The sequence below is a fragment of the Rhyacophila brunnea genome, unplaced genomic scaffold (assembly GCF_057557595.1).
Source record: "Rhyacophila brunnea isolate RB1 unplaced genomic scaffold, BYU_Rbru_1.0 scaffold_12, whole genome shotgun sequence".
In the NCBI taxonomy this organism is placed as follows: domain Eukaryota; kingdom Metazoa; phylum Arthropoda; class Insecta; order Trichoptera; family Rhyacophilidae; genus Rhyacophila; species Rhyacophila brunnea.
In genome coordinates, this window is record NW_028232774.1 from 30642163 (window position 1) to 30666165 (window position 24003).

Genomic DNA, 24003 nt, shown 5'->3' on the forward strand with positions numbered 1-24003 from the left:
ATTATATTTTCTTTTATTCGTATGGTTCCTATACCATTCATCCGATTGCAATGAAATTTTGGTAAGTAGTTGTATGTACACCCATAAAGGTTTCTGAATTAGAAAAATTATCATCTTCTTCTTCTTCTTCATTCTATCTTCTTTTATTCGTATGGTTCCTATACCATTCATTTGATTGCAATGAAATTTTGGCAAGTGGTTGTATGCACACCCATGAAGGTTCCTAAATTAAAAAATTTATCATCTTCTTCTTCTTCTTCATTCTATCTTCTTTTATTCGTATGGTCCCTATACCATTCATCCGATTGCGATGAAACCTTCATCAGTTGTTGTGGTAACACCCGAAATGGTTTTTGAATTAGTACAACCATCTTCTTCTTCTTCTTCTTCTTCTTCTACTTCTATTCTATATTCTTCTATTCGTATGCGTTCCTATTCCATTCATCCGATTGCAATAAAATTTTCGTCAGTAATTGTGCCAACACCCGCAAAGGTTTCTGAATTAGTACAATTATCTTCTTCTTCTTCTTCTTCTTCATTCTATCTTCTTTTATTCGTATGGTCCCTATACCATTCATCCGATTGCAATGAAACCTTCATCAGTTGTTGTGGTAACACCCGCAATGGTTTTTTAATTAGTACAACCATCTTCTTCTTCTTGTTCTTCTTCTATTCTTTATTCTTCTATTCGTATGCGTTCCTATTCCATTCATCCGATTGCAATAAAATTTTCGTTAGTAATTGTGCCTACACCCGCGAAGGTTTCTGAATTAGTACAACCATCTTCTTCTTCTTCTTCATTATATCTTCTTTTATTCGTATGGTCCCTATACCATTTATCCGATTGCGATGAAACCTTCGTCAGTTGTTGTGGTAACACCCGAAATGGTTTTTGAATTAGTACAACTATCTTCTTCTTCTTCTTCTTCTATTCTATATTCTTCTATTCGTATGCGTTTCTATTCCATTCATCCGATTGCAACAAATTTTTCGTCAGTAATTGTGCCAACACCCGCGAAGGTTTCTGAATTGGTACAACCATCTTCTTCTTCTATTCTATCTTCTATTCGTATGCGTTCCTATACCATTCATCCGATTGCAATGAAATTTTGATCAACTGTTGTGCTCACGTCGCAAAGGTCTCTGAATTGTTACAACTATTTTCTTTTTTCTTCTATTCTATCTTCTTCTATTTGTATGCGTTCTTATACCATTCATCCGATTGCGATGAAATTTTGACCAGTTGTTGTGAGCACGCCCGCGAAGAGTTCTGAATTAGTACAACCATCTTCTTCTTCTTCTATTCGTATGCGTTCCTATACCATTCATCCGATTGCAATGAAACTTTGGTGAGTTGTTGTGCCCTTGCCCGCAAAGGTTTCTGAATTACTACAATCATCTTTGTCTTCTTCTATTTGTATGCGTTCTTATGCCATTCATCCGATTGTGATGAAATTTTGACCAGTTGTTGTGCGCAAGCCCGCGAAGGTTTTTGAATTAGTACAACTATCTTCTTCTTCTTCTATTCGTATGCGTTCCTATACCATTAATCCGATTGCAATGAAACTTTGGTGAGTTGTCATGCGCATGCCTACGAAGGTTTCTGAATTAGAAAATCATCTTCTTCTACTATTCGTATGCGTTCCTATACCATTCATCCGATTGCGATGAAACTTTTGTCAGTTGTGTGCGGTTTCTAAATTATTATTATATAACATACAAAGTTTGTTGTTTGTTTGTTCCATCCAATTTTGTTTTTTTTTTTTACTACATATTTATAACATTAATAACGTTTTCATATTTTGGATTCGATTTTAATTTAGTGTTTTTATGTTTGACCTTTACTCCTATTATAATTATTTTCATATTGCCATATTGTATTACACAGATATTTTAATATCAAAGAAATAATTACCTCTTATTATTTTTCAAATATCTAAGATAAATATAACCACGAAGCGACCCCGTGCGAAGCCGGGTACTTCAGCTAGTAATATATAAATAATTATATAATCGAAGATATATTGAAGGTAAATTCGTGGAAGTACGTGACAATGCAACACACGGCACTGAGAGGAATGTTATCAACATGGAGTGCTTTCATATAGCAGTGGCTATATCAAATCTGATGATGGTGATACTATATAGTTGATAATTAATGTGACACCAGTAGCTATTCTCCATGTGTGATACATAAAGATCTCCACACCAATACTTCCTGGAAAGAGTGATAACCATTACAACTTTACGAAATGCCTGGTATCCATATTATGCTCGGTAGAACTGACATAGAGTAAATAAAAAGTACCTAAGTAAAAAGGTTACCTAGTAGTAAAGAACCTTGCAAAGGTCTTCAAAATAATATTTTTTATTTTATGTTATTTCTTATGAAGTACCTAATTAACTGGACAATAAAAGAAAACACTCTTTGACCCTCAGCTGAGCAATTCGTCGTGAAAATTGTGTTTCCTCCCTAATAATTTTTCCAATTCAAAGCACGTACCAGTACTCTGGTAATATTTCACGCGGCATTAACTTCGGACCCATGTTTCATTGTGTGAAACAGTGAAATAATATTGTACGTGTCTACTAAGCACAGTAACTATGACTTAAGCATTAGAAAGATCATCTATCTTTTGGCTGTATCTTAAGCAGAGCTGCTGGAATCCGTTATTTTTAAAGGTTCGGTTCCATCAAACCACAAATCGGTTCTTACCTACCAACTCAATTACTGGTACCTAATCATATAGAAGCTGTCGACGCTCTCGATGTTCGAATATCATTATATAATAATATGATGTACGAAGCGTCGACAGCTTCAAGTACCTGGGGGTTCACATCACGGGAGATGGTATTTTGCAGAAAGAGCTCGCTATCCGAATGGGAATGTCTGGAGCAACATTCAACTCGATGCGGAATGTCTGGGACTCGAGATTGTACTCGGTCAAAACCAAATGCCGCCTATTCGACGCTTGCATTCTGACGGTGCTGCTTTACGGTAGCGAATCATGGCACCTTACGAAGGCTCAGAGCAACCGTATACTGAGCTTCGAAAACAGATGTTTGCGACGAATACTGGGTGTATGACTTTAAGACCAACGAGGAGATAAGAGAACGCACCAAGCAGCCTCTCATCACGCTGAAAGTGAAGAGGCGACGTTGGACCCTCGGCCACGTGCTGCGGATGCCAGAAGAGAACTTCAACCTGGCTTACCTGTTCTTCAAGCCGACCGGATACCGGCGTCCTGGAAGGCCGCTAAATACAATCTACAGAGTGTATGTGGTTGATGATGATGCTGGTTTGACCTGGAACGAAGCAAGAAGACTGACGAGCGACAAGGATTCTTGGAGGCGCCGCGTGGTGTCCATATGCTCCAGTTAAGGGGCGGATATGGCAAAAGAAAGAAGAATAATCCTATACAATAATTATTATAATTTTATTTAAACATTATAGAATTATTGAAAATTTAAGCATGTGCTCACAAATATAAGTGAACCGAAAATCAAGTTCAGTAAATCGGCTTCAAATTTAGATAATGCAATTGGTTTCAATGTTCTGTAAGTATGTGATGATGAAAATAAATGATCTTTTATTATTTTTTCATGGAACAATATTGATATTTATAGGTATGCTTTATAATACGTCTAGTAACATACATAATTTGAAAAAATGTCTGAAATATTATAGCTTATTGGTCAAGAGCACATTGGCGCAAACCTGGTGAGCGGAGATTTGAATCCTGTTGTGTGTCGTATTTTTTCCTGTGATTAACGCCCACGATGACCGAGTGGCTTAAGCATCGGCTTATAATATCGTGAGTCCTAGGTTCGAATCCTGAGTTTGGCAAATACACATATTGTTTTTCAATGTGTGATTGAAGTCAGAGTATTATATTAATAATAGGTTTATCAAGTGGCTAACATCCATTTATCGTAAAAACAAAATCTGTTAATACAACCTGATGAACATGATGAAGTAGTGTAGTAATAGTATAATGTTTCTCTGACGTGTTTTCAAATTATGTAAGTATGCTTATTAGAGAATGTTACATTCGTAAATCTTGTGAATTATTCGTTGAATAAAAGAAATAGTTTATTATACATGTTTAGTGTTTGAAGGAGATCAAGTTAAGTAAGAATATTAAAACTATGGAGGGTTGCTATGAAAATAATAATGACGTTTTATATACCAGTACCATATAGTGGATTCACCCCAATTCTGGGAATATTTTCATTATATATTATGTTCATACAGCGCAGTTGAATTATATGAAATGCATACACAATAATATATGGTGATTAAAAACTACCTTCTCCAAACTTATTATTTAATAATTATTATGTCATTTATATACGTCTAATCGTCAGCACCCCATTTTTTTAAATAACTGACTCCATCATGAGTATTCCCCCGAAACAACAAACCTCCGGAATCCCCGATATATTTAATAGATTGCGAATCCGGTTTGGGTTTTAAAGATTATGAATTATGGGTTTGGTTCCGGTTCCATTTCCAACTCGTGTCGTTGTATGTTTATAAAGTTGCTTGTGGAAATTGTGTGAACTTGTATGTAGGCTTAGTACGCCTTAGTGACCTTGATGTAAGGATTTATTCAGGTAATATAATCAACTTGCCTTTCCCTACACCACCCACTACCCTCCACTTACATTATCTAGGCGTATACCGTCGTATAACGAACGTTAGGTGACCTTTACATTTTTACTGAGATTTCCCAGGATAAATTCTAAATCCTTCGTTGCATGGTTCCGATTCTGATTTTATATTATTACTATGAAGCTTTGATTAGAAAAGACCTTTTCATTAATTATTAGACCGCAAAAATTCTTTGGAATCTGAGATGATTTTATGACCAATTATTGGCCCAACTGAAAAACAGGCTGTTTGAATAGTATATTCAACATAACTCTCAGACTGTGCCGAAAGTTTAAATAACCCAACCAACGTTTGCCACCAATTAGAGATTGCAATACCCGTATTTAAAAACCGGTATTCAGTTATTTATTGATACCGAAATACCGGTTTCAAAAATCGAAAATACCGGTATTTTTGGTATTAAGAAAAAATACACGTTTATTTGTTACGAAAATGGATTGAATGTTATTTTTTCATTACTTACTACTATATTTTATATTAAATTTAGTGTATACTGCGGACCAGTTAATTACTATTATTAACATGCTAATAGTATCTAATCGCCATCTAATGGCGACGCACGGAATAATCTATTGACTGAAACCAACAAAAGTCAAATAACAATAAAACAAAATCCCTTAAATATATAATTTCGCGATGAAGATATTATTATGAAAAATAAAACATTCGTGGCAAATAATTACAATTATTCTATAACTATTGAGCCAACGTTGATAGAACATCCAACAAACGTTGAATTTGAGAGAGATTTTCTTGTACCTGGACTAGCAGTTCTAAAATATGATGATCTACACATATTTATAAAGGTCAACATAGTAAATATAGGTAGGTACTTTAGGTTGCTATAAATATTGTTTAAAATAGATTCTAATAGCTATATTTATTGATACTTCTTTTCTATAATACGTTTTGACAAATACCAATATTAATACAGGTATTCAATAAGAAATGCCGGTATTGAAATATTCATCGGTATTGCAATCCCTACTACCAATGCTAACGTATACAAGTAGGTATATACCTTGTAATGTAAGAACTATCCAATAATGAAGGGTAGCATACTATGGCTTGTAAAAATACATGCTGGTCATAATACGGAAAGACGACAAAATAAGCCAATGTATATGGATGCCTATAGATGAGATTACGCGATATGAAGCTCGACAAACAGTTGAAATGGCAATCAGTGGACCCACTTAACCGACAAACTCATCAAGTTCGGCGGAAATGCGTGACAGCAAATAACGAGGAAACGAAGAGAGTAGATGGAGATAGACAAAACCTTCATCCAGTAGTGAATCAATCACGGTCATCTAATCCAGTTTATCAAACTGTCAATATCAAACATAAAATTATAATCAACTATTTTTTTTTATTCAACGAATAATTCACAAGATTTAAGAATATAACATTCTAATTATTGAACATACAAATATTGAAAACACTTCTGAGAAAATATATTATAACCAATAGCAACAATCTTTTTTGACAAAAGTAAGACACCCAGCAGGAATCGAACCTGAATCTCTCGGGTTTCGCGCCCATACACATATACAACTATGCTATAAGCGTCATACTTAATTGCGACAAATTTTAACTAATGGTTCTTAATACTCTCTGAAGCGCATTCCAAATTAAGTTACTATTGGCGATCGACTTTTGTATTTTAAATTAAAATAGGTGTTACTTTAATTACTAACCGACGACATGAGTCAAAACTTGTCGCAATTAAGCATGACGCCTATGGCATAGTGGTCTATGTGGATGGGCGCGAAACCCGAGAGATGCAGGTTCGATTCCTGCTGGGTGTCGTACTTTTTTCAAAAAATATTTTATATTTTCCCAGAAGTTTTTTTTTAAGTGATGTATATAACATAATATTGTTGTCTATGGTCGATTTATGAAATGTGCAAAACTGATATTTTTAATACTTAGAGTTAGGGGTTTTATTTTGTGAACTGAGAAAAGAAACTGAATTAATATCTACTTTTTTAAAATAAACTATGATATTTCAATGGTTTGGATTGATGAAAATGAAAGAACTGAATAATTAATAAAACTCCTTACTTATATTTAATTATATTGGAAATTTTCACTTACTTCACAATATCACAGATATTTCGGTTCAAAATGTATCATACCTAGGTACAACCTACGCTTATTACCACGTTTTTCTTAGCTCGTATTCTTGTTTGTCCGGTGGTTGTTTATCCAGTACAAATCTTGTAATCGATTGTCAACTAACTTCCCGACTAGCTAGACATTTAAAACTTTTAGAATATATCAGAACACGGTGCCAATGCATTCTTTTAATACTTTTAGCCATCTTTAAGTGGAATTGAATTCATTTTCAGTTAATTCTGCTTTGTATGAAAAGTTATTTCGGAAGAAATCCATAATCCAATCCACTATTATTGGTTGCTAAGGAGGTGGTCCTAGCAACTAAATTATTAATATATACGTGCGTTACTATGGAAATCAAAATGACATTTCAGTATTCTATATTTGTTTGTTTGTTGCAAAATAGTAAAAAAGGTTTGTTGAAAATTGCCTTATTTGTCCTTAATTATTAATACATAGAATGAATTGTCAAGTTTATGATTCAACAGAAAATTTAAAAACGTGGCATATAAAAAGTAGTTTTTATCTTGTAAAGATTTTTGTGTCAATAACGAATGAATTAATTACGATGTTGAGATGTTTGCATAAAAAAATCAAGGTTTAAAAATCCACCCCATCCCCCACGAGTCACCAGGACTTAATTTACACATCAAAGGAACGGAGAACCCTTTGGTGTAAATTTACCTTTTTTATATTTCGCGAAAAACGCGCCAAAATTTCAAGCTGAAATATTTTCGGTAAATATTAGAGTGTAAATTTTACGTCGGAAACTGATAGCCGTTTACAGTAAAGGCCGTTATTTTTTAACAAATATTATTTATTATTAGGTAGGTACTTACTTAATTAGATTTTTATTAATAATATTCAAAGGAAAATAATATTATGTTATGATGATTCTGTACATAGCATAGTATAACAAGAAGAATACTGGGAAGAATGATGAAAAGAACGGCAATGGCCCCCACATCTTGACAAGGACAAGGCAGTGTGATGATCTACAGCAGTACTTCTCAAACTGGGGGCCGCGGCCCCCTAGGGGGCTCTGGAGCCCCTGCCAGGGAGCCGCGAAATATTTCAGTATTTCAACACTTAAATGAAGACCAAAAGTATAATTTCATTGGATAAGAACACCATTTACTAAATCCTTAAAATATGATAATATTACGTGGACAGCTCAAGAAGAATTGATTGATATTATTAGATCACGTAATTTCCTTGAAGTCGAATTTAATGAAAGAAGTCTTGCAGAATTTTGGATAAGGCGACAGCAAGAATATCTGTCAATCGCAAAATCAGCATTGCTAATCAAAATTCCTTTTGAGACGATATACCTATGCAAAATAGCATTTTCATCATTACTGGTAATAACAAATATGTAAACACAGGTCGTGTTTTTCAACGGATACTTTGGAACAAACCCTGCGAATTAACATTTGAAACATTGTACCAGATATTGATTTATTATGTAAAAATTTGCAATCACACTCCTTTTATTAAATTATTTTTGTAGGCTTTAGCTGTAATAAATTTGAAAATGATTTTTGTTTATCTTTTTTTATTTTTTGCTTTACAGTTTATTACAAATGAAAAATGTTTTATTATTTTTAATAAAAAGTGTACCTATAATAATAATTAATGGTAAATAACGTACTATTGGTCGCTAAAGACTAAAATTTTTGGGGGGTCCTTGGATTTTTTTTCTGATTTCGGGGGCCATGGTATAAAAAAGTTTGATAAGCACTGATCTACAGCAACGTTTCCCAACTGGTATTCCGCGGAACCTTAGACGCTATAATATAATCAAAAATCGTAGAATACATAGTACACTTCACTCAGCTACATACATTTAAATGTTAATTTACTTACGTAACAAAGGGAATGTCAATATCTTATATAATTAGTCGCTTTTGTCTTTTGATCACCTGGCCGACCTGACAAGCTTTTCGTCCGGGGACCCCGAGTTCGATTCTCAGTAATGTCATAATAATATATTTATGAGATTTTCTCAAAGCCTCGGTGTTTCTGATTCTTTTTCTTTATTCTAAATACACTACTGTTTCACTACACTGCTGTCATCGCGCCTCGTGACCTATTGTAGTATTAAAAATAGAAAAAAGTCGGCTCCCCGCCCTTTGCGGGGACCATGAGCGCGGAAAAGTGGAGGAAAGCTGGAGGCTGGAGCTGGAGGAAAGCTGGAGGAAAGTGGTGGAAGTGGATTTTAATTAGGTCTCTGCTGTCAGAAAGAAGATCCTGACTGTAGTGACTATAGATATAAACGCTCGATTAAGACCGAGTGTGGTGCGGGGCGGTTGGTTTGGATGAGTCATTGTTTGTGTTATAGAACCTCTTCTGACTCGGCTAGCATTCTTCCTAGTTCGATTAACAATAATACACAGGTTCTGTGGTATTGTGGGTAATATCTCTTGTCATTCTTGATTTTCCGCGAAATTGGCATCAAATTATCACTTATGGATGCGACAGGACGTAATAACTCGTAAACGAGCACCTGTAGTTCTAACTGCATACCAGGTGTTCATCACTAGACAGAAAGTGTCTGAGTATGTGGAATGTACCCGGAAAAGTGTGGGTCCACGCTTGAACCGAAGAGAAGCTATATGTATCTATGTATCTCAGTGGAACCTGATAGATTGCGTTAAGCCCGCCCCCTCCCACCGCCGTATAAAATAAAAATAAATAATTGTAAATATTTTATTTCGAAATGGATCACTGATTTTTCTGTACCTAGATGTACTATAGTAATCTCACCGGAAATCGAATCCGAAACTATTTGTATAAGAATCTAATGCCCATTTTGTGCTATGAAGTCGGTGATTGCCTTTAAGGCAGCGGTTTCCAACCTTTATGCTACTACGCCTCCCCGAAGAAAAAAAAAATTTCCGCGCCTCCCTTACCTTTTATTGTTTTAATATATTAAATAATATAGAAACGTTTTAAATAATAAAAACTTTATTATAAAAAAAAACTGAAAACTACAATTAACAGAATAATAACAAGGTTTGACTATAACATACACATACGTGTAGATTTATTTTTTATAAAAAAATATTTTTAAACATTTAAACCAACTACATCTATCGCATAAAAATTTAATGCGAGGGTTGTTGTTGTTTATTGGCACAAAGTTTATCAAATCTTGGGGGCAATGTGGAGAGTGCCACTCGTAGCTCTTTTTCGAGCTCGATATTTGGTTTTCATTGCAGCCAGTGCCGAAAAGCCCGTTTCGCATAAATCCGACGTTACAAACGGTAGAAGCACTTGCATTGCTTTGTAATACAAATATTCATACTCTCCGCTAAGATTCATCAAAAATTGAATTAAGGTTCCTACACGCTTCAGTTGACACTTTAGCTACGAGTGACATTTAAATTTGAGGTTATTGTTTTCATGCAACCAGCGGTCGTTTTGTGCATTACTGAAACAGAGCGTTTGCAAAAGCGCCATTTTTTAATTTCTCCGCTCCAAATATTTTTTAATAGGATTTAAATATATGTATTATGTATTATATATTAAAATAAACATTCATGCACTGAATTTTCACTGTAACGTTAAGATATGAAGTTTTATTTATTTGTAGATATTATGGTATAAAAATTAATTTATTAAAAAAATTTGGCGCCCCAGGTTGGAAACCGCTGCTTTAAGGGATGTTTTGGACTGTAGTTACCTCCTTATTGTGATAATTTAGTTTGTTCGATTTTTGTTATTTAAAATTTTCGTGTGTTTTTGTAATGAATAATCACAGGGGCGGTTGAGTTTGTTAGAACGGTCCTAATTGAGTTGTAGTAGGTACTAAAAATGATATATTATAACATTTTATCCAGTGGGTACCAAATACTAGAATTTTACCCAGTAGACAACCCCGCGTAAATAATTCAAACCTTAATAGACAGACAAATTATTACTACTACTTTATAAGGAAGATATATAGTTTTTGTATGTGGTTAACCCCTGAAGTTTAGCAGTCAGAGCTTTTATCCCCAGGGAAGGGTTGAATTAAAACGTAGAGGGCTGTTCAACCGCTGCGCCGGAAGATAAATGCAAACAATGACGTCATGAATGCTCTGATATTAAAATTCAGGAGTAGGTATTTGAAATGAAGTTACATAATGAATTAAAGTATATACCTACTTACCAGGTGTACATAAGAAAAAATGGTAGGTATAAGGTGTTAATTTCGAAAAAAAAATATCCATTATAATGTACTATTGATTTTTTTAGGTGGTGGGAGGGAGCGAGGGTAACAAAAGCCGGTTGAAAATTTCCGGACACACTCTCCATACCCAGACACTCCACATTTTAAATCTAGCGATGAACACCTGAACAGTTGTGATAGTTATAAAAAGGATTTCAAGTTATACACATTATTTTTTATAATATTCGATGTTTTTTAAAATTAATATAAATATTATATTAAAACTATGAATTATTTTATAAATTTGAATAATAAATATGACCATAAAATATAATATGTAATTCACATTTTATAACGTTTTTTTACAATATTGTACGTTTATCTTTGACTTAAAATAAAATATTTTTTTTTTTAATGTTTTCAGATAGGTACATGTTTATTAATTAATACAGTTTATCAAAAAAAGTTTCAAATTGCAAGCTTCGTATTTTTCCGCTAGGTGCCTCCGGTAGGTAGAGGTATCGCCTTAAATCGAGCCTAACTAGTGACTGCATCGCGCTCAGCGCTCGAAATGGAAAAATTTACGAACCGGAGCGCTCGACAGTTTTCTGAATATTTTTACATAGTAAAGTTATCAAAGTTTACGTGTTTTTTTTTCATAAAAATAAGTGTGTTAGATTTTCTATTATATGGCCTATCCAGCTCAGATGGTCAAATTATTTATTCCATGAGACGGAGCGATAATTTTACCGATTTCACGAACAGGAACGGCGCTCCGGTGCGTTCCGGTCCATTTCGAGCCCTGATCGCGCTCTTAACCCTATCACTGCCAGCCAATTTTTACTAGGACACTTGTAGGCCACCTATTTTTGGAATAAAATAAACCCCTTAAAAAATATGAAATAGGAACAGAATGATAAATATTTGTGAAAACTTACCAAATCAACATGATTCTCGAGTTTATCATGAATATTTTCACACTAAAATGTTGAACAGTTTATTCAGAAGTTAAGACGTTTACAAGAACGCACGAGTTAGTTTGTCTATGGCCTGACGCGACATACGTCATGCCTTGACGAGTTAACTCAGCTCTGGCAATGATCTGGCTATTCTGCCCTTCTAAGGAAAAAGGCAGTAACTGACTCCCACACACTTTCGAGATAAATGACATAATGTGGTTTTTTTCCAACTTTAGTACTGTGAAATAATAAAAAAACGGTGATAATATTTATTAGTAGGATGTTAAAATACAAATAAAGTAATAATAAGCAAGCAGTAACTGAAATAAATAGGTGCAATTATTGGCGTTTTGCTAAGAAATTTGTATTATTTTAGCAGATGTTCATTTTTTCACTAAGGATTTTAACGGTATTTTAGTGATAATTCTGATTTTAAAGTGAACAGAATATATAGCTTTCAAAATTACCTAACGGATGGCATTCATAACTCAATTTCACAAATTTTGCGAGTTACTGCCTTCTTCCTTGGAAGGGCAGTATTATTGTGGTTTCAGTCATGCGATAGAAAAGAGGAATTGGTTTTCTATTTACAGTGCAGATTGTAGGTTGCCTCACAAAAGTCTATTAGTTAGAACATAAGTAATAAAAACAAGCAGGTCCATAATGTGGTATGTATTTATTAAAACTGTTCTATATCTAGACATCAACTTAAATGCTATCAGGCCATCACCATACCGTCACCGAATATTGGGCCGAGTGACGCATCGTTCATAGACTTATGTCTTTCTGCTATTGTAGGCAGTGGGGGCTTCTTCAATTTTCCACCATTCTTGGCAATCAACGCATTTAGCTCCCTTTCAAATTTTCTATCTCTGAAAACAATAGAAAGAATATATTATTATGGTTTTCATCTAGTTATTCAAAGTTACTTTTCAACTCACCGCATCATTGGCGAAGAGTGGAGGTAAGCTGTGGAGATGCAACATAAATAATGCACATCAAACTTAATCAAACATACCTACAATACAAATTGCAGATGGTGTTGGTAGTTTTTAAAATTCAATTAACCCCTGCCTAACCAAACCATATAGCGGTTACCGCGTTGGCTTATAATTTATTTATTTATTTATTTATAAAAAGAGTATCACGCCATTACAGCTATTGGCCAATGCGCCATAATACATAATAAATACAAATGTATAAAAATATCTTAATTATAAATAACAATAAAAAAACAATAAATATTAATGAAATATGATAATTTATACAATTATAAATTTAGACTATTTAATACGTCCACAAACATTATATAGTTAATAAAAAACAAATCAACCTTTATGGTGCCATCAAATAAGCTAATTGCACGATACACAGCATCGTGAAACATAACATCTGTCCTGAGACGAGGTATCTTGAAGACCGTGGAGCTATGAGTGATATTGGTGGGAACATGAAAATTAATATTTGCCAGTATATACGGATTGTAAATGAACCCACGGAGAAGTAAAAAGAAATGCTTTAAAAGAATAATCACTCTTCGGGTAGACAGGGATTGCATTGATAGCATACCCAGAAGAAAACGAGTCGGGAAATTCATTTTATTGTCATTATCATAAGGAAAGAACCCGTATGTTCTTAAGTAGAGAAATCTAAGAAATCTATTGTGGACTCGATCTAGCCTAATTGTGTGGATGGACCTATTAGGACTCCAAATAATGCAGGCATATTCAAGAATACTCAAAAACACAAATGATACGTATAATGTACGTAGCACTCGGACGTTTTCGAATGATTTTGAAACCCTCATTACAAAACCAAGCATTTTGCTAGATCTAGTACTGATGTCAAGAATATGCTGATTGAAAGTGAACTTTGTATCATACAATACACCCAAATCTTTTATCTCCGTTACCCTACTCAATATTATACCAGACAATGTGTATGGGAACAATAAGGTGTGCCTTGAACGACTGAATGAAATAATATTACATTTGGAGGTAGCGAATTCAAGTTTATTCAATATAGACCATTGCGAGATAGCATCTAGGTCAGACTGCATCATCGCACAGCATAATGGGGTTTCAATGATCCCTGGTTCGAATCCCGGGTCTGGAAAAAATCACATGTTGTTTTTCAATGTGTGTTTGGATCCAGAGTTTGAACCTAATGGGTGGTTAACATCCATTTATTGTAAAAAAATATAGGTTTATAATATTATGATTTTCTTAGAATCGAATATGGATAAAAAAAAAATGACATAGCAGTCATTCGAACCCAACTTTTATATTAATTATTATATTATTATCTGCTATGAGTTTGCAAAATATTATATCCATAGAGTAACAACAATAAAATTGTAGGATGTACTAAAAATACTGTTGTAGTCTTATTAGTTTACAAATATGTCAATAGATGGCAGTACCTACTAACCACAAGTCTATTTTTAAATAAATAAATCTATTGTATTGTTAAAATTAATATAATTATTATGAAATTGCCATCTACTCGTAAATGAAATGCAGTTGGTCTACAAGTTTTTAAATTTATCATAACAGAGACTCACTTTTCATGCATACGACAGCAATAGTAAAATGCAATTATTAGTCCTAGAAAACCAATCACTCCCACTGCCAAACCTGCGCTCAGTATTCCGATAAAAGGCTTTTCAGATGCTGTCTCTATTTCTTCTGGAATGTAGAAAACACACAACTTTTAGACGTGAGATAATTAAAAAATATATTTGGCAATAAATAATATTTAGGTTTCCCTACATAAAATATTGTTTAAAATAATATAATATGATACCTATACTTAAATATAATATCTATTTAACCTATTAGGGCGTTACATTATGTTGATAATAATTAATCAATGAAGTATTATAATAAGTGAAGCCATTTTGTTGACTGCGTATCAATTTAAGATTATTAATCCTTTCCACGCGGACGAAACACCTGTTGTAGACTAATTAATTGGTCATTCGATACAATTAGCATGTTATATAAATGTGGAAATTAAATGCTCCGCAGTCAACAAGTTAACAATTTTAAAACTGATTATCTCAGATTCATCTAAATCTAAATTAAATAAATACATCCATTAAATCTTACTGTCAAAGAAATATTTTTGGTTCGTCAGTAGAGTGAGATTCCTTAAGATCAGGCATTGTGCTACGGTACTGTTGTAATAGTGGAACCTTAAAAAAATACATAAATTACATGACATTGAAAATCAAAAAAAAAACAATTACCAACAAATACATAGGTACTGACATCTGTTGATTTTAACTGAAAATAAAATAACTAAGAATATATTATATAGAAAGAAATAATTTATAAAAGATTGAATAGACAATGACATACGTATGCTTGCTTTTGAAATTAATCCATATTAAGTACATAATGTTATATACCGACAATTAGTATAATTCACAATGTGAATACTGCAAGTCGCGAGCCGCCGAATACTACAAGGTTCTAAGTGTTCGTCCTTGAAAAAACAAACCCAACAATGAAGTAGTATTCTAAGCTGCCTCATTGTTACTTTTGTTTCTCCAAGGACAAACACTTACAACCTTGTAGTTCTCCACTCGCGAAGTGTATTGCTAACTATAAGTTCTCCAAACCAAAGCACTTCAAGTTATAATTGTCGGTCTCTAGCTAGAAAGTTATACCAATACGTTATTAAACATGTTCAACTAAAGTTATAAAAACGTACCTATTAGAAAATTAAGTAGGTTTGTACTAATTACTATTGAATGCTACCTGTATTAGGCTATAAAACACCCATCAAAAATAGATGCCCACTCATAATTTTTAAATGCAGTATTATAACAACTGTGCCTGAAAATCTAAAAAGTACACTTTGATGAAAATACAATTTAATATTTTCATGTTGGTGGACTTGTGTCTTTATGGTTTTAAGATTTTCATATTACTGTTATGAATAGTTTTACAAAATAAATTGCCTCTAGGATACTCCAGGTACCCACCAAATCTGTACACAACTAATTTTCAGCAAAATTGGACATGCGATACTCTGGTTCTGAGGTCTAGATACATATTATTTTAAAGTCTTGTTAATTGCTTATTCAATATCTTCTGCATTCTAATCAGCGATGTAGTGCTAAATAAAAAATCCCTCATTTAAATTTCAACGTTTAAAAATTGAATAGGTAACAAAATATTTGAATTCATTGCAGTAAATATTATTACAATGGCCTTGGCTAACACGAATGTGATAGGTATGTCATTGTCTGCCAAATCTTATAAGAGAGGCATTCATGCAAATTAAACAATTTTTTTTATTACCGATAACAGTTTTTATTACTTTGAACTGGTTTGATTAAAGAATCTATCTCAGACTCAAACCATAAAATGATAGTGTATAAACATCTTTTTTTTAATATCTTATAAGATTTTTATTGTTATTGAATATCTATATATAATTAATTGAGGAACACCTCAGTACCACACATAGGCCGGAATTCAATAGATACAGGTTCAAGTTCACTCGCTACCATTATTTAAAAAAAAAAAAAATCTTTTAGGTATGTTTCTGAGGTGCTCAAAATTCTGTATACATTGTATACAACAATGATGTACCTAGTTAAATTTTAAGTTCTCATATTTAAATTATTTTTTGCAAGTAAAGATAAACATTAAATTTAATAGTGGTAATCAAATCTTTGCCACTGACGGATTTATTATTATTATATTGTCACTTACTGATCACACCGACATTTCATAAATCCTGACGTAGTGTTTCTGCATATTTGTCTATAATCATCACATTGGTCTGGAAACCAGCATAGCTCACCATAGCGGGCAACTAATCAAGAAATTTTTTTCAATCAATATATTTTTGGCAACAAAATGTGGTCTGTGACGATGCACTTCATTTGTTATTGAGTCAATGATGAGTGAGATAATTTAAATGAAGCCATGAGACACAAATATAAATATAGGTTACCGTTTTATGATTCTGATTAACAATTCAATTCAATCGATCTGCTGACCTACATTTTATTGATTCACAAGTCAATTATCATTTTAATGAATGCTTTGAATAATTATTTTATAATAGCAATGGTTTTAAATAATTCCCATTTAGCTTTTATTAATATTTTTACACCTACGTATTAATCAATTTATTTATTGTGACAGTTGTTTTATAAATAGCTTTTGTTTACAGATGGATTTATATAGATATTTCGAAAATAGAATGATTGGCCAAAAATAATACAATTGAAAATTATTTTCACATCCAATATAACTGTAAAATAATTGATTTGTAGAAATGACAACTTCTAATAAAATTTATAGCTCATGTTCTCTTATACCCAATCAAAATGCATGTTTCGAATTTTAGAAGTACAGTAGACTCCCGATTATCCAGGCTAATGGTGGGGAAAGGCGGCACGGATAAACGAAAAATACGGATAGTCCGAAATATGGTTTTTTTCTTCTTAAAATACTACATAATTATACATTTCTAATACAGACAATTATTTTACATGTTTAATACTCATTATTTATTAAGAAAATCTGTGATTTTGCTTTGTTTGCAGGAAAATTTTAATGATTTTCTAATATTAGTTCAAATAAAGAGCTATTATATCGTTGTATACACCGTATCGTGCACGGATAATCCGCACACAGATAATTGGGAGTTTACTGTATGCATGTAGGGGAGAGCAGGTAGGATTCGTACACTTTTTACTCTAAGCCATATAAAAACAAAACTGTAAGATATTTTTAAATAACTTTAATGCTGTTATATATCCAATATATTTGGCTTTAATAATAGTGAAGTATAGTTTAGATACAAATCAGCATGGCGAAGCTACGGTAACTTTTCTGAAAAATGGAAAACGTACGAAGCTACCCCACACGTGGGGTAGCTTCGTACATAGTGTGGGGCACATTCGTACATAATGGGGAACCTTCGTACAGTCAAAGAAAATGCTATTTATTCAATGTAATATAATCATGTATTGAGATCAAAGCTAACACAGAATCAGCCTTCATGTAATAATAATTAATAGTTATTGTTTTTAAAGTGCTTATAACTACGTAGTCATAAAAACATAACACTTTTATTTATTTTTTTGTTAATAAAGGAACGAATAAACCAACATTATAAAATTAACCATTAGAGTAATAGGTCTTAATCGTATTTAATAGTTGTACTATCCAACATTATATATAGATAGGTCTTTTTCGAAGCTAAATATTATCCGGGCTGTTCTTGCTGTAAAAGCAGATTTTGATAGCGGGAAAACGCATACCACATCTGTGGGTCTATTCTATACTTATCGAACACTAAAGTGATATATAGTATCATACTTAGGGTAGGTTTGTATCAAAATATTAGCACTTATTGTAACAATTACACGAAGTTGGTTTTTATTGTTGCAATAAATGCGATATTTTAACAGCAGCAAGATAGGTTCTGTTAAAATATAGCACTTATTGCAACAATAAAACCAACTTCGTGTAATTGTTACAATACGTGCTAATATTTTGATACAAACCTACCCTAAGTTTGATAATATTTATCACTTTATCACTTTAGCGGTCGATAAGTATAGAATAGACCCACTGATATGTAAACTGTTCCTTCATCTTTGGTAGTGGGAAAGACAAATTTCCAGGTATGAGGCTTCTTCCTCAAAAATGAAACTTTGTATTCAACGGGACTATATTTTTTAAGCACCTGCCCAAGATAATTTAAACGGTCTTTGTTTTCTTGAACTCTACTATCACAAAGCGTTCTTCTTTGATATTCTCTGACGTCACTGGAGTTTCATTGTCAGTATCCGATCCTTCAGACGTCTCTTCGATGAGAGAACAAGAACTTTCTCTTAAACTCATATTAGCCTCATCCTCACAATCAGTTTCATCCTGACTATCAGTCTTTACAGTTTTATTTTGCCTCTTTGGTTTAGTTGTCCCTGAAGTTTTCTTCTGTCTCTTTGTTTTGGTTCTTCTATCTGACAGTAAATATAATGCTCGCTTCATCTCTTTAGCCCTTTGCTTCCTCTCTTGCTCTTGCTTCTTCAACTGTTTTGCTTTTTCTATTTCTTCCAGTCTATTTTTTTCAGGGGTATCTGTATATATTCTCGATTTTCCTGGTAGTTTTCCTTTCTTCGACTTTTTTAACGCATTTCTGTCCACTCTGGGATAGGGCCGGATAATTTCTGGAGTTATTAATCCTACAGTTGATGAAGATGCAGGTGCAGTTGTAGGTGATAGCAAGGAGGGTGATACTGGCGCTGAGCTCCATGGAAGATCTTGTTGAGTAATCTCTGTTTCTGCAGGTAGAGTTTCTGGCACATTGGCATCTTGGCCCGCTGTAGAAGTTGATTGTCCACCTTACGTAGATTCTAACGGCTGCATCTTGCATCATTGCATCTTCATCAACGTCTCCTGTTCCGGTCCCCTTTTTCACATATATTCGCGGCATGGTTCTGTAACAATAATATTTTTGGTGAACAATCTTTCTACTGCCACGCAGTTAGGAATGGGGAGCATTCGTACAGTACGAATCTACCCCACTCATAACTGCACGAAGGTACCCCAAACCGAGAAATCAACAAATTAATTGAAAATAAAAATAACCGCTATAGTTAGCCTAAAATGACTATTTACATATTAAACAAAGTTATCACTTCATAAACTATACTAAGTCACTTATAACATTCGTGTAAAACTTATAACAGTTAAGCGTGTTCAAAAGTGAATACAAAAAATACTTACGTAGAGCGAAAACACCTATCGGCGTGCTCCGTCGAAGCTGTTGGCCGCACTGATGCCCTGCCCCGCGGTTACACTATGCGTATGAGCGGGAGTCTTACACACAAACGTGAGCACGCCAATGAATTGGATAGTGAAGATATCGCCACTGTACGAATGCTCCCTGTGTACGAATCCTACCTGCTCTCCCCTATGTATCTATATGCATTTTAGAAAAGCAAACATGATTTATTTTGATGCTGACAAATAAATCATTTGTGTTGAGTGTTGATTATAAATTATTGTTACTAATGAGGTTTGTACATTTTTATTTACATCAAATGAATAAGTTAGTTATGTATAGTGACATATTATATTTGCTGTGCAATGTTATAGTATGAATATGACACAAGATTGAAAGTAGTATGCAAAAATAAGTAAAAGCAATTAAAACGCACAATAATGCAACATTATTTGATTCAGAATGCTCATAAATTTAATGAATAATGAATGCAAATCAAAATTTTAGTAAAATACATTCATTCAATGGTGAAAAGTACTGTTGAATTAAAGTAGTTCACAATGGTTACATGTAAATCGTACGTATTACATTTCACCGGAACACAGTTCGACGTGAGCTTTCTTATCAGAAAGAGATGAAAAAATTATGCGTTGTTCATGGAGCATCGCAGACAATAATGTTCCAATTTTATTAGACTCAATATGAACATTAATTCAATTTTCATAGCCGATTTGGACAAAATTCATGAATTATTCAAGAATGAAAACCTAACCTAACAAATAATCCAGTATATAGGCTATTTTGTCTTATTTTTTACAAAAATATAATACATATCTATAATATTTATCAATTTTATAGAATTTTCCAACTAAATAATAATGCTGAGTGTTGTATTATTGGATTTCATGTTTGAGAACAGTTCAGCAAATTGACGAAAAATCTCATTGCAGAAGTGTTAAGTTTCCATCTCTATAACAGATGGTTTTCTTCAGCATCATTGACTTCTTCACCATCTGTTACCTATGTAACATACATCCAAATAATATAGATAGAATCGTTTTGTATTTCAGAAGAGAATAGATAAATAAAATATATCTATTTAAAATGTTGACTGTGGAAATAGTTATAAATACTTAACGCATGTATTCTTTGCATTGTTCTTTTTGGATTAAGTATCACATCACACCAATAATTATGAATATGGTAGACAATGGTTGAATATAAATTAAGAAAGGTTAGAAAGACGATTGGATGATGACAATGATTGATACTTTGATACATAATCTTTTGAAAAATATTTCGCACCTGGGTAGCACATTTTCCCATTCTGGACATGCCTTAGCTTGCAAATACATAAGACTGAATTACATTGTAGCCCTTCTAAACACTCCGAATCTTGGTCGCAGGAACTTCCTGGTAATACCAAATACAAACGAAGGGACAATGGTTAAAATCATGGAGGTATTATAAATTATAACACAAATCCTTCATTCCAATCGCTTCACTTGTTGTCCTCCCATCTGGCGAAATTATTGGACAGCTCAAGTATTAATCAAGCAGCTGTCAAAAATTATAAACTCAAACAACTCATAAGCCATTTAACGTGCATGGATTTACTACTGACAGTACGTATTATCTGCAGCCATAACAAGAAAATGCATGTGTAAACACGTATTATCGTGCAAGTTACAAGATGACATGCATGCTTCAAAAAAGTTCAGAAGCTACTGAATTGCCACGCGACAGTTGGAATTTGTGAGATATCTGCGCCTGCGCAGTAGAATGATAGTGGCAAACCTGTCGAAAATAAAACAAAATGTACGACGCAAAATATTTTTGACGTTTACCAATTATCAAAACATCGCGTCTTGCTTGCGCTTGAAGAATTAGATTAGCGAGACAGTCAACACTTTCACATGTAAACATTTATTATCACGATAGCTTAAAATACACACTTTAGGTCCCAGTTAATCCATGCACGTGTACAGGCGCTATTACTACATAGTACCTACATCTTTGGTAATGTGGATTTAAAAATACTACGAACAAATGTGTTGTTATTAACTAGCATAATAATATTAGACTGTTTAAGTCAATGCAATAAGATTTCAATACATATTGTCTTCTAAGGCATGTTAGTTGGTTCGCTATACGTACAGATGTATGATTTCCATGATACATTTATAAATTTATAGCAATTTTATTTATTTGTACAAAATGCATAATAATTGAGACTTAGTTTCAAAGTCCGTAACCTCTGTGTTCCGCCATTTTGAGATAATTCCAAAAAACCATCAAGTACATTTAGGGCTGCAGATATAATATTTTCTTTTTGCAACAATATTATTAAACAATTAGAAAAAGTGAATACCGAAATAAAATGTCTTTAACGTCATTAAAATCAATAAAAAAAACATGCTCAGCATTAGTCATAAACTATAAAAAATAGCGGCTGATGAATATAAACAACTTTGCAATCAATCTCTGGTTTAATTCTATTTAACTAACAAACTGAGCTGGATTTGATATCGATCGAAAAATACTTAAGGAACCAGAATCAATAAAAATATCAAAATAGATAAAAATGAAGGTTACCAGCTTTGAAACTAATAGTCGCAATTATTATCAAAGAATAAACATAGATGGTTTGAATAGTAATATTTTTACTATTTTAGTGTGCCCACAGTGGAGTAGTGGCAGAAAGTCTGCCTCTAAATTCAAATATTGCAGTCGTATTTTCAATGTGTGTTTATATCCAGAGCACGCATTCGATATTAGTAATATTTGACACTCTGCATGCTTTGTGTTTCTTTCGTTTTATGACATGACCGTTATAAAGTAATAAGCCGAACCCTGGCTTTAAAACCTTGGGTAATTGTGCCGCAGATGCCGTCATGAGCATTTATATTTTATTTATTATGAAAACAGTTTATTCCATGTAGACAATTATAATAAATACCTTTTTCTGTCGGCACATAGCCTTTTCGATCAAGTAATTGTTAATTTAAAATTTGAAATTTTCATACATTTTGATGCATCATTATCACAAACTAAGATTATATTAGGTAATATTAGGTTGGGGTAGGTTAGGTTAGGTTAGGTTAGATTTGGTTTGGTCTAAAAAGAAAGTTATAAAATCTCATGACGGCATCTGCGGCACATTTACCAAGCCTTGGACCATGATGACTGGCTTTCACATTTATATATAAGTAATCAACTCGGCGGAAAGTATCCAAAGATAACGAGTTATTTATTAAACACAATCTATAGGACCTTTTTCCTTTTCCAAATGTCGAAAATTCAACTGGAAAAACAATTTAAGGAACTATATATTTTCAAGGTACAGAATTATACAGACATTTCAGTCTTACCATCAAAATCTTTTATCTACATGTTGATCAAATTTATTTGCAAAAAGGTATTTATTAGTATCTTGGACAATTTATTATAAAATACCTAAATAATTCGATCAAAACATTAAAATCTGTCAAAATAATTAAAACAATACGGTTAGCTTACCTACTTGTCCAAATACGATAATATATGAGAGAGATGACAGCATTAAAATGGTCATAAAAAGATGCTGAGACATCTTTATTGATTGATTCAAAACATTAAATGAATTAAATCTGTGTTTTTATGTGTCAAATTAGTGAAAATATTTTGATATTTTCTAATCCAATGTAATTTGTGTTATCCAAAATAGACTATCTGCTTAGACTGTGTCAGTAATTCTGATTATACTAGCATGTTGCCACAGCCACAGATGTGTTTGGGTCAGAAATAGATCTCAATTTAAAATATTATTTTTATAACTTGCAGCTTGTAAAATGGCACAACAGATGGTAATACTTTATTTTAATTCTTGGCTAATAATAATTTTTAATGTATTGTATGAATGTGTCGTAGATAAGATTAATATTTGCCGTTAATTAATTATATTAGACACATTTAAATACAGATATTATAATATTATGAAATAATCATAATAATAACTCTAATTAAAAATATCTTCCTCATATGATTTTGGTTTTTCATACAATATAGCCAAATACAAATTTTGCCAAAAGCCAAAAGACTGTTTAAGCGTCAATGACATTGAGCTATTTTACGAGCTGCTTGTTGGCGAATTTACAATCTGCCTGTAAAGTCGCCCAGTGTCATCATCGCACAAGCTAACAAGCAGATTGTAAACAATCTATCGAGAAAAGTTGAAAGTCAGTCAACTTTACACACTACACGCCGACGTGTGGGCCTACTGCGTCTGCGCAGTAGAGCGATGGTAGCGACCTCCTGGTAAAAAAACGAACTACTCATTTTGACATTTACTGTTTTGA

At 33.0% G+C, this 24003-nt stretch overlaps 1 long non-coding RNA gene across 1 annotated transcript; it reads right to left on the reverse strand.

Annotated features, from left to right (window-relative positions):
- Window positions 1-12565: 12565 nt before the first annotated feature.
- On the reverse strand, window positions 12566-23411 carry LOC147078051 (uncharacterized). The gene is made up of 6 exons (XR_015072262.1): window positions 23186-23411; window positions 20972-21079; window positions 16636-16738; window positions 15019-15104; window positions 14472-14595; window positions 12566-12780 (listed from the first exon to the last, which is right to left on the reverse strand). It is a non-coding gene; the product is annotated as an uncharacterized LOC147078051 (long non-coding RNA).
- Window positions 23412-24003: the final 592 nt, after the last annotated feature.